The 14,937-nt window shown below is 52.9% G+C and overlaps 1 long non-coding RNA gene across 2 annotated transcripts; it reads left to right on the forward strand.

The window, feature by feature from the left end:
- Positions 1-1,023: 1,023 nt before the first annotated feature.
- On the forward strand, positions 1,024-12,421 carry LOC147649678 (uncharacterized). Of its 2 annotated transcripts, none has more exons than XR_015278217.1 (2): positions 1,024-1,202; positions 6,969-12,421. It is a non-coding gene; the product is annotated as an uncharacterized LOC147649678 (long non-coding RNA). The 2 variants fall into 2 exon arrangements; XR_015278218.1 differs by having other exon boundaries at positions 1,026-1,202; positions 6,417-12,421.
- Positions 12,422-14,937: the final 2,516 nt, after the last annotated feature.

Genomic DNA, 14,937 nt, shown 5'->3' on the forward strand with positions numbered 1-14,937 from the left:
CCTGTGCTTTCCTTCACTGGAGCTGCAGCCAGAGGTGTCGTCCTGAGTGTGGAAGTACAACCAGAGGGGAGACTTTGGGAATGCAAGCTCCAATATCCAAGGGCTTTTCCCACTTGGAGGCTCAGGTGGATGAAATTCCTCAGCAGGCATCCAGCAATGATGCTCCACGAGCACAGCAGAGCTCAGGGCAGGGCTGTTCACACAGAGAGGGGAATTTGATTTTCATTTGAGCTCCAGCTGATCTCACTCATTCTCAAACACCCCCAAATTCAGCAGCAGCAGGACACAGGGTCCCCACTGCCGTGCCCACGGTCACTCAGAGTGACACAGAGGACAGCAAGGCCTTGGCACATCTCCTCTGGCAGCCACATCCTGATTTTGGGTGGCCACCACAGCATCCCCTGCTCACAGCACAGTTTCCATTGGGTCACCTGGTGGGGGTGGGAGTGGTGCAGGAGGTCACCACAGGGATGGGGACACAAGTGATGTCCCAGCCCTGGTGCTGCTGAGGAGGGATGGCTGGAGGAGGATGTTTATGGGGGAATGTTCTGGTTGAAGGACATGGAAGAAAGTAGGACACACCTTAATAGACTTCTCAAGGAGTTTTGGGGAGGATTTGACTTTGAACTTCCTTTTTAAAAATAGGAAGTGGCCTACATAGGAATGAGTTTAAAATTATGCAAGTATCCCCCGGTAATGTATGGAGCAGCAGGAAACCCCAGAATAGCATCAGAGAGGGATTTGTGCCCTCCCTCTCTCAGCCTCTCCCAGGACTTTGGGGCTGCCCAACCCAGTGGGCAACCAAAGGATGCTGAAAAAATTCCAGTGCCCAGTGCTTCACCAAAAGTCAAAATATTCTCCCCACTGTGTTTGTTATTCCCATTATTTTTGTCACTGTATAGAAAAAGTGGTTTCTGTTTGTCTGGTAGGATTTATCAGTGCTGGATTTGTCTCAAGGACTCCTCATCCTTGCAGTGCCTGCCTCCCTCTCATGTTTAAAATCACAAACCCCAGCAAAGCGCCCTGGTTTGGGTAGGGTTGGTCCTGGAGACCGGTGGCAAGGACAGGACTGGGCACCATCCTTGTGGATCCGTGGATTTTGGCAATGCTCTGCTCAGTCTGGCACAGCTCCACCTTGGTCAGCACCTCTGCTTGTCCCCAGGCGTGGACAAGAGCCCTGAGTCCCTTCTGGGGGGCTGAAGGTGAGGCTGGGTAAAGATAAACAGGCCTGAAAAGTCGAGGGGGGATTTTTCACTCCCTGCTTCTGCCCAGAGGAGGGAAGGGAGGGTGTGGATGAAGAGAGCATTTCAACAGACAAATCCATGGAATTTCAGCCTCTGCTTTGGGCTTGGTCAGGCCTAAGCTCAGCTCTGGGTGATGATGGTGGGGTTCAGGGCAGAGCTGGGGGTCTCTGCTGAGCACTGGGGAACATCCCTGGGGTGGGGGAAAGTTTTGCCCAGTGACAGCCAGGAAGGGACAAGTGCCCACAGGAGCCTGGTTTGGTACTGGGGATACCCTAAAGGAGATCCTGGCGGTCTGTGCTGGATCTTCCAGCCCTGCAGGCTCTGCAGGTTCCCCAGAGCACCATCACCTGCGTTAGGCAGCTGAATGTCCCAGTTCAGTGCCCTTCACCACCAGTTCAGGACCAGCCAGGTTGGGTCTGCAGAGAGACCCTGGGATGGCTGGTGCCAAACCCTGATCAGGCCACACCACAGGGAGAGGCTGGAATCCTGAGATCCTGGATCCACTGGAGCCAGGCACCATTCCCATTCCCTTTCCATGGGACTGCCCCAGCTCGTGAATGCTGTTCCCAGTGCTTGGCTCCAGTTTCCCACAGGCTCTGAAGTGCCCCAGAAGCTTCCCCAGGGCAGCTCTGCTCCCTGCACTGGCTCCAGGTCCCCTTTCCAGCCACTGTCCCCAGGGGACCTGGGCAATGGCCCAAAGGTGTTCAGTCCTGGCTATTCCACATCCAACTGAGCCAGCAGAGACCAACCCCAAAACCTCCTGCAGCCCTCGGAGCCTCCCTCCCTCCCTCCCACTGCCAGGGAGCAAAGCAGAGGTGCATTTTTAACCTGGTTGCTGCATTTGTGCTGCCCTCAGGTTGGAGAGGATCCCCATCAAGGATAGGCCAAGGCTGACTTGGCTGTGTAGGAGCCTCTCCTGCCTTGTGCCTCTTATAAAATCCACCTGGAAAAATAATCCTGGAGGCTGTGCTGACAAATGAGTAACTCTGCCCCTTCCCTCTCCACGGCTGTGCTTTGGAAACCAAACACAGAGAGAGCCCCTCGGGGTGGCCAAAGCAAACAGCTCCACTCAGAATATGGAAATAAATCTATAAAGCAGGCTATGGACAAATTAGCAAGGAGCATTTCTAAACACAAAGCCTGCCACGGGGCCAGACCTCTGCAGTGTGCAGAGCCAGCGAGGGGCTCTTGTGGTGCTGTCAGGTTTTGGTGCTGCTGCCAGGCTGATTTACAGCAGCTCTTTGTGCACTGTGGCCCCTGCTCGGGGCTTGTGTGGGGCTGAGTCCAGTGGGAAGCAAGGCATGCTCAGGATCCTTCTTCACCAGAGGCAAACCCAGCAGAGGAAATCTCAACTCTCCTCTTAGGGGGGAAAAAAAAAGTAATTCTAATACAAGAAACCTTTAAATCAACCCAGCAGAGGAAATCTCAACACTCCTCTTTGGGAAAAGAAAAAAAAATAAAATTATATTATAAGAAATGTGTCCAATCCTCATCCTGGCATGATTTCTTTGATTTTAACAGCTGCTGATACAGACTTTTTGAGGCCATGGGGAGGAGCAGCCAGTCTGCAAAACAGATCAGGGGCAAGGCTACCTTCTGTGTCTGTGATCAGGAGCAGGGGGGATATTCTGGGAACACTCAGGCTGGAAAGGCAGGAAAGGAGGAGTCAGGATGGAAACAGGGGCTGACAGGGATGGAGCAGAGCCCGTGTGCCCCCAAATCCCCGAGCAGGTTCCAGCCCTGGGGTGCCAGGGTGCCATGGGGAGGGTGAGGGGTGGGTGGGCCGTGGGATGGGCACTGAGATGGGTTCTGTCCCTGGGGACAGCCTGGTGTGACCTTCCCGAGCAGAACCAGGGGGGATTGACAGAGAAAACCCCCAAACAGCTTCTCCACATTTCTGGGGAAACAGCAGGCACGTGCTGAGAGGGTCCTTGGAGACAGGGGCACAGAAACTCTCAGAAAAGCTTTTCTACGCAGCAAAAGTGGTTTTTTCCATTCTGACATTACCTTGAAAAGGGCCTGGTTTAAAAACCAACCGCCCCCAAAGTGAAAATGTTTTTCTTTGAAAAGAGGATCACGTCAATAGCAAAGCCCATCAGGGCACAGGGATGGACGGCCCCCCTCACCTCACTGTCCTCTGCAGGCCCTGAGACAGGGGACAGCCCAAGGACAGCAAATCAAAATTAAGTTTCTGAATCAAAATTTAAGGAGTTTGGGGAAAAAAAAAAAAAAAAGTTTCTAAATGTTTCTTTTACTGAGTCAAACCTCAGGGAAATGGAAACACGCAGCAGATGCACTTGGGCTACTCAGGGCCTCAGCAGAGATTACTGAATCACAGAATGATGGAAAGGATTGGCTGGAAGGAACATTAATTATCCAGTGCCACCCCTGCCATGGGCAGGGACACCTCCCACTGTCCCAGGGTGATCCAAATCCCATCCAGCCTGGCCTTGGGCACTGCCAGGGATCCAGGGGCAGCCCCAGCTGCTCTGGGCACCCTGTGCCAGGCACTGCCCACCCTGCCAGGAACAATTCCTGCCCAATATCCCATCCAGCCCTGCCCTCTGGCACTGGGAGCCATTCCCTGTGTCCTGTCCCTCCATCCCTTGTCCCCAGTCCCTCTCCAGCTCTCCTGGAGCCCCTTCAGGCCCTGGCAGGGGCTTTGAGCTCTCCTGGATCCTTCTCCAGGTGAGCACCCCCAGCTCTCCCAGCCTGGCTCCAGAGCAGAGGAATTTCTCTGGGCTCCAGGACACCCCAACTCTGAGCAGAACAGAACCTGAAGCTGTCACAGCCCTGACCCAGACCCTGCTCCAGGCAGAGGAGGGGATGAGCAGCCCCTCGTGCAGGACCAGAGCTGCACTGAGCTCTCCCCCGTGCCTGGCCAGTGATCACCCTGTATATATGACACGATTTAGCCTGTGACTGGCTCCAAGAGCAATTTTCAGATTACAAATGAAGGTGTTGGAAGTGCTGTTGCCTTTCCCATGGCCGTGGATACAGGACTGAGCACAGACAGTGGTAACACCCCAAAGGCCGAGCAAAGGAAATGCCTCAAATGCTCATGGTGCACTGTCAAATGTAAAAGTGGAACATAAAGACATTTCTAGTGCAATTTCTAGGGGGGAAAAAATCTCTCTAAACTTCCTTTTGTTGCTAAGAAATACCAAAACATGAGAATAAGCAAAGGAGCACTACAGAAGCCACAGATGTGCAGCACAGTTCATCATCCATGGACACACTCATGACAGCCAGCTAAATACAGTTGTTTTCCATGTCTGAAATGATCCTTTTCTGGGACTAAAGCTTCATGTATCACCAATAATGTATTAACTACTCTTTGGAGACAATAATGGAACACTTGGCTAAAATATTCATATTTTTATTTGTGGTTTCTGAAGTCTGAAACCATGAGGATTTCAAAGCATTTCATGTGGCTCATTACAGTTTAGCTAAGAGGGAAATAATCTATTGTCGAGTTATTTTCAAGGAAGAAGCAGCACTGGGAAGAGTTGAAAATGTGAGAAGTGCTTCCACCATATGGTTTGAATTCTGATGATGATTCATCACTTGCCACCAAAATTTTAATTTTCAGAAATTAAAGGGGGGTGTGTGGAAAGGCTGAATATTTACTCCCAAGTTCTCAACTCACATGTGTTAAACAGCAAAGTATGGTGTAAATGATTGTGTTGAGGAACAGGAGTTTATGAATTCCTTCCCCTAGCAAAGGGCTGAAGAACTGCAGAGGATTTGGGATCTTTTTCCTATTAAATACAAAGAAATGTTGAGGCAGCCCATCATAAAATGGCCCTCTCTTCCTGTGAGTTATCCCAGGGAATTCAGCAGGAATAGCCCAGCTGAAGTTTTTATATTCTTTAATACAATACAGATGGCAAGAGAGATGGAAAGTGCTTGGTATGCAAATGCTGAAAGCTTTCAATGTTCATTTTAAAATGCATAAGAATACTTTAAAAATGAGCCTGCATTAATCTTTGCATGCCAAAATTTATAACATGCAACCACTGAAGTGTAAATTACAGCCAAGGACTGACAACAAATTCCTTGGCCACAAACACCGACCTTCTCTGAAAGAAACACCACAACAGTGCAGAGCAGAATCAGCAGAAAAGGGTTTTGTTTGCCTGGGTGTGTTGCCTTGCAGACACCTGACTTCCCAGGGATCTCAGCACATGACACTCAGCCTGAATCAATCATTTGCTCTGAAATCCATGCTAACTTCTCATCATAAACATCAGAGAAGTGGTGAATTCTCCCAGCGAGCTTGTTGTGAATCAAATTAAGCACGCACACGTTTTAGGGGGGCTGGGTTATGGAAGGCTCTGATTCTGAAGAAGTGAATCCCAGTTGCTCCAAACCTCCTGGATCTGCTGCAGCTGGCAGGGATGTGTCCATGTGTGCCAGGCAGAGGGAGACCTGGACAGGCTGCAACCTCCTGATGAACCCTGATTCTGCCAAAGGACAGTGCCTGGCACTGCTGTCCCCATTGCCTGGCCCTGCTGTCCCCATTGCCTGGCACTGCTGTCCCCATTGCCTGGCCCTGCTGTCCCCCCTGTCTGACCCTGCTGTCCCCATTGCCTGGCCCTGCTGTCCCCATTGTCTGACCCTGCTGTCCCCATTGCCTGATCCTGCTGTCCCCATTGCCTGGCCCTGCTGTCCCCCCTGTCTGACCCTGCTGTCCCCCGTGTCTGGCTCTTGCTGCAGGGCAGATTGGCACACCCCAGCCCCAAACCCCTCTGGAGAGCACCAGGAGGGGTTCCATCCTCCTCTCTCCTCGGGAATTCAATCCCAGGCCGGGCTGGGAGCCAGGAGGCTCCAGGAGCGAGACAGGCTCTGTGTGGTTATTAATGCATTTCTTGATCCCAAAGAGCCCTTCCCAAGGAAAAACCCTTCTCTCCCATGGGCCAGCGTGGGGCAAACACATTGGAGCTGAATTTCTGCTTTGGCTTTGGTTCCTGGGCTCCTTCCCTTGTGCCAGAGGGCAGCAGCTGGCCCCAGCTCTCTGTGCAGCTCTGGCTCCTCTCCCGCCTGCTTTGGGGAGGGGGGATCAAGGGCCACCTAAATAAAGCAAATGTTAGTGGGTAAAAAAGGCTTAAATGGGTTATTTTTTGTTATTTTGCTTTCTGGTGTGGTGCTGTTTTGTGGATTTTATTTCAGGGAGGATGCAGCAGATGCCGTGTGCTCAGATCTCACCTTGACAGAGCTGGAGAACAGAAATAACTTCAGAGGGAGGATGTGTGGAACCAGTAAAAACCACAGAGAAATAAGTTTTGTTTTAATCATTTGCCCAAATTCCTGTGAGTTAAGGAGATAACAGGTACCCTGTACTCGGAGAAATATTCCTGCTGCTGTCCATGACATCAATCCCTGGCCTTTGGCTGCCTGGGGATCTGTGCTGTGCCTCCAGCAGATGTAACCTTTGTACAAGGGTGATGTTTGGTGCTTGTATTCTCCAGCTATTTCTGGAAGTGAATGCAATAATCTTCCACTCGGATATGACTGTCTCCAGCATAAACAAATCCAGGCCAGCTTTGCACCATGGTTTTACTGTCTGGAAATATCATCATGGATGATGTTTACTTCACTCTTTCCAAATTTTTTTTTTTCATTCTTTGCTTTGTTTGCAGTCAAACTTTTTTTTTTTTCTTTTTTTTTTTAATATATATATATACTTTACCCAGCCCAAATGTCTTCCCCCTTTCATTTCAGCATCTCTTGCTCCAGAATTTGGGGAACAGCCAGACTCCTTCACTGGAAGCAGTTTCCATTTGGGATGTGACATCGTTCCAAGTTGTCATGAAGTCAAAGTGTGTGTTCTATATTCAGGACCAGCACGGAGAGTTTGTGTTGTCTTTGGCATTGTGGTCACTGCCACGGTCATCCACGTCCATCCTCCCCTGGAAACACAGGACATCAGACCCCGGAGTCTGGGTCACCTCTCACTGCTTGGTGACATTTCTCCTCCAGATGGGAGCGTTGGACTCAATGGGCTGAATTTCATTGTCCTGGCAGCCTCTCAGTGCTGACGTGGGAGTGACAAGGAATTGTCTTTGGACAGCTTTGATGCCCCTGAGGATGTGGGACAGCCCCATGGGGACAGCCCCATCTGAGCCCCCTTTGAGAGCAGTGGGCAGCAGAGCAGCACTGGGCTGGAAACCCCAGGTCTGAGCTAGAAGAGATTGCAGGAGAAATCTGCCCTCAGCCAGAGGCTCTGGGTGGGATAATCCCTGTGGTGAGTGGGATGTTCCTAAAACCCCACAAGTGCTCTTGCTCCAGGACTGGATGCTGCTGGATCTGCTGGAGGCCAGGCTGGGGAAGAGCATTCACTATCACAGGAAAAGAAGTGTATTTTTGAGAAGGACTGATTTATTCCTGCCTGGATGGGACCTGTGGAGGTGTGTGAGACACTGAGCTCCCTTCCTGGGTTCCTGGGGAGCCACCACAGCTGCTCCTCTGTGCTGAACCAGCTCAGGGAGAAGCTCCTTGCAGTGCCCATGGCCCAGCTGGGAACCACATGCAGACTGTGTGTGACCCTTCTGTCCCTCTGTCACCTGTTGAACTTGTTGGGATGAAATCCTCCGGGCAGGATTGGTTCAGATAAACACAGGGACACAGCTGGAAGCAGCTCCAGGGGAGGTGAATCACACCCAGCCCTGGAGAGCATCAAGACAAGATAAAACAGCCTCAAGTTGCTCCAGGGCAGGTTTGGTCTCGATATTAGGGGAAAATTCCCAATGGAAAGGGTGGTGAGGAATTGGAACTGCTCAAGGCAGTGATGGGGCCACAATCCTTGGAGGGATTTCAAAGCTGTGTAAATGTGGCACTTGGGGACATTGTTAGTGGTGGCCTTGGCAGTGCATTCCAGGGGGAATGGTTGGATTCATAACCTTAGAGGCCTTTTCCAAGCTTAATTCCATGATTCTAAGAGTCCCATCAGCCCTCTTGCTTAGCACTCCTGGCTCTGAGCCCTGGACTTCAGAATCCCCTGGAAATCAGAGCTGAGAGCCACCTTTAAACCACACAAACATTTTTTCCACCTCCCCTTTCCCCTAAACATCAACCAGGTGTCCCACAAAGCTGTGTGTCTGCTGGGATCTGCTCCCAGCGAGGAGCAGCCCTGCAGGGAAGGGGGAGGCAGAAACAGGAGCAGGTTAATTTGGAGTGTGCCCTCCCAGCCCAGCGTCAGCGGATATGGGTATTTTTGTGCTGCTTCCTCTGAGATATTTTTAGCTGCTCAAGTGACTTGTGGCAATTCCCCGAGGCCAGAGTGATTCATAGGGTTTGGAGACTGCGCTGGATCGCTCCTTGGGAAAGGAGCGTCATCCCACTGAAATCAGGAGCTGGCTTCAGAGGCGTGGGGACTTTGAAAAATAGAGCAGGATCTTCAGAATGAGGTTTTTGGCTCTGGCTAAACTGGAGCTGTGGAATTTTCAGATTATTATATCATGGGGGAGGGATTTTTTTGTTCTGGTGTTGGAGAAAGGCAGTGATTAATCTCACAGACTGGGGGCAGGCGATGTGCAGAGCAAGACTGAGCCGTGGAAATTCCCTCTTCCCTCAGTCCTCAGCAGCTTTTAACCCTGCCCTGAGCACCACCTCCCATTTTTATCCTGCCTTCCTCCCCTGCAGCCTCTTCTCCATCAGTTCACATCAGTCCTTCTCCAGACTCCCAGCCCATTTTGTGTTTGGCCTACCAGACTTTTTTAAGCTCTTCCTCAAAGGGGAACACCTTTCCTAAAGTGAGTTGTATGTGGGTTTGGAAGAATGTTTTGACATATTTCTGCTACATGGAAGAAAGGAGAGCTTTCCTGCCCAGCTTGGTGAGCTGGCAATAGCTGTCCAGCCTGTCCAGCAGCTCATTTCCAGAGAGCATTCTCTGGACAGAAAAGAATGGGAATGATCAGGGAGGGCAGGAGCAGCACAAGCAGTGACCAGAGAAGCTCCCTCTATCCCAAATCCCCACAGAGGCTCAGGAAGGGGAGGAATTAGGGGCCTCCTGGCAGGAAGAACCAACAAAAGATGGGAAAGATCTGGAGGCAGAGAGGGCAAAGGAAGACAGGCCTTGGTCAGAGCTTGGATGGCATGAGGCTCTGAAAGCCATGCCTTTGGGCTGCTCCTCGGGGCTGAAGCAGCAGCCAGACTTCCAGGCTCAGTCCTCAATTTCCGCAGTCATGTGGGATCTGCTGGGCTCCAGACATCCCTCTGCAGCAGTGTTTTGTGGGCAGATAATGCCTGGCTGCTCTTGTAAGAGATTGTAACTGTCCTGACTACAGGGCAGCTCTTGATCCCTCCTGAGGTATTTTTGCCATGGACAGGAGCCAGTGGGATCATGTGCTGGGGGTTCATTTCCCAGCTCCTGCCGTCACAGGCCTGGGCACAGCACACAGGCTCCAGGAGTTATTTACAGCAACCCAGCCAAGCCCTCTGGCACAGCAGCTGCTGGGTGCCAATGCCAAAGGCGAGTGCTGAGGCCAGGATCTTCCTCCCCATGACCAGCACTGCTACAAAAGCAGCTTCTTCAAGCCCTGTCTTGCCTGGGACTCAGCCTTCATCCACCCCTGCAGAGCAGAGAAGAGGCAGTGACAGCACTTGCTTGGTCTGCTGGTGGTGAGCTCAGAATCACAGAATATCCTGAGCTGGAAGGGACCCCCAGGATCAGCCAGCCCTGCCCAGACCCCCCAACATCCCAGCCTGGGCATCCCTGGAGCTCTGGCAGCCTCGGGGCCGTGCCCATTCCCTGGGGAGCCTGGGCAGTGCCAGCAGCCTCTGGGGGAAGAACCTTGCCCTGATCTGCAGCCTGAGCCTGGCCTGGCCCAGCTCCAGCCGTTCCCCGGGTCTGTCCCTGTCCCAGAGCAGAGACTGGAGCTGCCCCTCGGGAGGAGCTGCAGATCCCAGTGAGGTCTCAATCACAATCCCAGTGCCCCCATCTGCTCCTCATGGGCCCCTCCAGACCCAGCTCTGGGCCAGTCACCAGGGAAGGAATCAGCCAGAAGTGCCCAAGTCTGTGTAAAATCACAGTCAGGGGCTGTGTGTGAGGGAAATCAGAGAATCACAGAATAATGGAATGGTTTGGGCTGGGAGAGACCTTAAATCCCATCCAGTTCTACCCTTGCCATGGGAAAGGACACCTCCCACTGTCCCAGGCTGCTCCAACCTGGCCTTGTTCACACTGGCAATGATGTAAAGCTGAGGAAACACAAAGTACTGCTGTTGAAATGCATAAACATTTAGAATCTGTGCATCAACCCAACCATGGAATTACATTTACTAATTTTCAAAAGAGAGAGAAAAGATTCCCACATCAAAAGCAGTGACAAGTCAGAGCCCTGGTAGGATATTCACTGTGGATCACTTGTTAGCACCATGAAAAGCTGTGTAATTAGACAAAAATTACAAGTAGTTTCACTGAGAGGGATGGGGTACTTACTGACATCAAGAGGAAATGATTTCATAATCCCTCTTCTAGATGTTTCCCATATTTTATGGCATTATGGCTTTCATGTTGGTTTAATTGGCAGAGCAGCAGGAAATGAAAGGAGATATACAAAACGTGGTTTTGCCATGTATTAAAAGTTGCATTCCTGGAAACTCAGCTCAGAGCATTGTCCAGAGACACTTGGGGCTGAGAAAACCTGGATCCAAAGTACCCTGACAGGGAAGGGGGGTTCTGTCCTCTGGAGCCAGGCTGGGAGAGCTGGGGGTGCTCACCTGGAGAGGAGAAGCTCCAGGGAAACTCAGAGCCCCTTGCAGGGCCTGAAGGGGCTCCAGGAGAGCTGGGAATGTTCCCCTGGAGAGGAGAAGCTCCAGGGAAACCTCAGAGACCCTGCAGGGCCTGAAGGGGCTCCAGGAGAGCTGGGAATGTTCCCCTGAAGAGGAGAAGCTCCAGGGAGAGCTCAGAGCCCCTGCAGGGCCTGAAGGGGCTCCAGGAGAGCTGGGAATGTTCCCCTGGAGAGGAGAAGCTCCAGGGAAACCTCAGAGCCCCTCCAGGGCCTGAAGGGGCTCCAGGAGAGCTGCAGAGGCCCAGTCCCTGATTTTCAGGGTTGCTGTGCCCACAGGGATGGAATGACTCAGAGTCTGGCAGGCAGCTGGGAAGTTCCCATGAACATAAGCCAGGCTGATGGTGCAAGCAAATATCTATTCCCAAGAGTCAAACAGGAGCAACACATTCACAAATGCTCTAAAGAGACAGAGAAACAAAAGCAACCCAGCCCTGGCACAGGAACCTCCAGGGCTCAAAGAACCAAAACCAGAGCTGCAGAGAGAGGGACAGGTCAGGCCTTCCCCACTTCCACACATCCCTGAGAGGCTCTGGACAGGGGACACTGGAGCCAGGACTGGGGGAAAAGGGTTCTGGAGTAGGACTGGAGCACCTGGGTCAGAATCCCAGCTCTGATGGGAAACAGCCAGGGATGAGCAGCCACAGGCCTTGTGCCAGGGGACGAGGCCTCATCCCTTGGGCTCGGCCCTCTCACACCTCCAGCCACTCTTCTGAAAGTCACTGTCCCTTTGGGAGGAAAACAAGGCAGACTTCACCTCCCTCTGGAGCCAGCTCTGAGTGCAGCAGGGCCATTCCTGTGCTTGCTCTGGAGGCTGGATTTGGGCTGGGAGCTGCGGATCAGTGCAGCCCAGTGACAGCACCTCTCTGCCTGCCCCACTCCAGGAGCTTCACCCAGCTTGTGGGGCATCACTTGATTGGAAATCACATCCCCAGAGCCCCAGTCATGCTGCCTGCCAGCCCTCCCCACCTCCTCCAGAGCCCTGACCACATCTGAGGCTCCCAGAGGAGCACAGGACTGAGCAGATGCCAGAGATAACAAATCAGGCCCTGCTTGAATCCTTGGTGCTCTCTCCTGTTCCTCCAGGCTGGGAGCTGGCCCAGCTTTCCCTGGAGTTCCCACACAGACATTGTGTGGAAGAACTGTCACTGACCCAAAGAGCTCATGGCAGGAGCAGCTTTACCAGCACACGGAAAATGCCTGGAGAAGTTGGATCACACAGATCAGGACTGTCCTGAGAGCTGGTCTGGAGCCTCACCAGTGACCCTGGGGTCTGCCTGTTCCTCCAGGTGGATGCCAAGCCCACGTCAAATCAGACAATTTGACCATGATCCTCTGCAGCCCAAAAAACCACATTTTTGGCATGTAAATAAATGAAAAACCTGATTTTATCGTCCTGTCTGCCTTGCTTGTTCCAAGGTGCATTCTTTCCCAGGAAACACCCAGGAAAGCAGCTCTGGACACCAGCACAGAGCTGAGGAGGAGGCTGGGTGCTGCAGAAAGTTGTCACTGCTGCAAACATTTGAGCATCCCTCCAACTGCAGCAATCAGCTGTCAGAGCAATCAAAAGGAGCTGGAAAGCTCCTGTAGCAGGGTAAACTGAGCTGTTATCACACAGTGAAGGATTGATGAGACTTTGCTATGCCCTTTAACAGTTCCTTTCATCTGCAGAGCTCAGAACACTTGAAAATGTTTATAAATAAGCCCCACGTCTTTCCAGATGAGACTTTATTCCCCTTTTAACGTTGGCCAAGTGCATGGGGAAGAGTTGAGCAACTCAAGAGATCTGAGTTTGATGCTGGGAGCAGAGACCCCTCTCCTGCTGCTCTGGCTCCTGTGGGAAAGAGACAAATCCTCACAACATCTTGATGCCAGACACAGGACTGACAAAAAGGGCATCTCCAGAGGACTTTAACAAGGTCCCAGAACTGTTCCTCACCACTTTTATCAGATGTCTTCATCCTGTGTTGCTGCCTGAGCCATCCCCAGTGAGCAAACCTCCCTTGGGAGGCACGGGAAAGGAACCCACAGCACATCCCAAAATCCCCAGCTAAGCCAGGCAAGGCAGCACAGACACTGAGACTTCACCTGCCCTGAGCACAGCTGCTCTCTCATTTCCCAAAAGCCAGCCTGCTGCAAGAGAAGTGTCCAGAATCCTCTCTAGCTGTCCCGGTGTTTAGGACACTGCTGGTGACACCAGGGTGGGGTTTGATCCCTGTAGGGCTGTTGGCTCAGGAGTTGGACTCGATGATGCTCGTGGGTCCCTTCCAGCTCAGGACAAAGAAATGTGGGTGCAGAGCAGTCCTGGGGGGGCAGTGGGGCAGGAGGTGCCGGCCTCCATCCACCCTTTCCTGGCCTTGTCCCTGTGGCACCCACAGCAGCCACCCAGCCTCCTCTTCCTGCAGAGCCCAAACCTCCCCAGATCCCATCTGGGAGCATCCCCCAGACCCCAGAGCCAAACCCCTGGGGATGGCTGGGCTCTGTCCTGCCCCAGCTGCCAGGGAGGAGCAGAGGAAACTCAGCCTCCTGTCCTGGGAGCCTTTCCTGCCCTTCCCAGAGCAGCCCCTCGTCTGCCCAGCCCTCACCAGCTCCTCTTCTGCAGCCTCATCAGTGCAGGCCATCAATGGGGCCATTGTTCCCCCTCTCCCTCACTGAAGGGGCATTTTGTTTATTAAAAAGTCATGCTGGTGGTGAGGAGCTCCTCGGAGCCAAAAATAACCGAGGCCACGATTGTTTCCTCGCTGCTCCCTTATCTGCTGCGCAGGGCTGGCGGGCAGAGCGCAGCCGGAGCAGATGCAGCTCCTGCTAAAAATACCTTGGAGCGAGGAGCAGGAGACGTCAGGGAGCTGCCAAGGGCATTAGCCAAGCTCTCAGACACGCAGGGCCACCGGCCACGCCGGAGAGGAGCTCCAGATGTTTGCCGAGGGTGCCAGGATGCGCTGGGGTGTCCGTGCCTCGGCTCTGGGGGATGCACAGCTCATGTCAGCCTCCCTGAGGGGCTCCCTGGACATTTCCTTCAGGAAAACTGCAGAGGGAAGGGAGCAGAGGGCAGGAATCCACAGGCAGGGCTACTCCAAAAGGGGCTGGGATTGGCACAGGGTCTCCCCAGAGCCAGGATCTCCTGGGCTCTGCTCTCTGGGGGTTGTTCAGGATGGGCAGCACAGCCCGAGGGATCCAGGCCCCATGGCTGCATCAGCCACAGGTTTGGGGGGCTCTCCCAGAGCCCTCAGCCAAAATGTTTGTGTCTTCCAAATATCCAGGGGCTCTTCCTGCTGCTGGGATGCAGGGTGGGCACTTGGAGGACACACACAGAGCCTTCCTTGTGCCACCTCTTCCAGCCACCCAACCCAGGGAACCTTTTTGCTTCCCAGAGAGTCTCTTGGCATGGAGTGCAGCATTTTCTGACCACCAGCCCAACCCCACCCCCAGCCCTGGCAGCAGTGGTGGGGAGCTGTGTGCCAGTCCTGCTCCATCCTGCAGCAGGGACAAGGAACCAGCTGAGACCCAAGCAGGTCCCAAAGGTGCCTTCACCCCCTCTCCAAGCCCAGGGAACATCCTACAAACAGTGCACAGAGCAGTGGCCTCCCACCAGCTCCCTGAGAACCACCCTCCCCATTTTCCCAGCTGTTTTCCCATTATTTAACTGATTTAATTTAAGGCCAAAAGCCTCTGAACCCTGGAGGGCAGAGCTTGCCCAGGACACGATGCTGGTGATGCTCTGCCCACTCAGCAGGGCAAGAGATGAACTCTTCGAAGCATTCTGGGGCACAAAGAGCGATCCTTCCCAGGTTTCTGTGGGATATTGTGGCAGGGAAAGTGTCCATTCCCCATGGCAGCCCTCGTGGGAGCAGCACAGCAGAGCCATCCCTGGCTGCAGACACAGCTCCTGCTCCCTCCCCAGC

Source organism: Cyanistes caeruleus, chromosome 20 (genome assembly GCF_971803275.1).
Source record: "Cyanistes caeruleus chromosome 20, bCyaCae1.hap1.1, whole genome shotgun sequence".
Lineage (NCBI taxonomy): Eukaryota > Metazoa > Chordata > Aves > Passeriformes > Paridae > Cyanistes > Cyanistes caeruleus.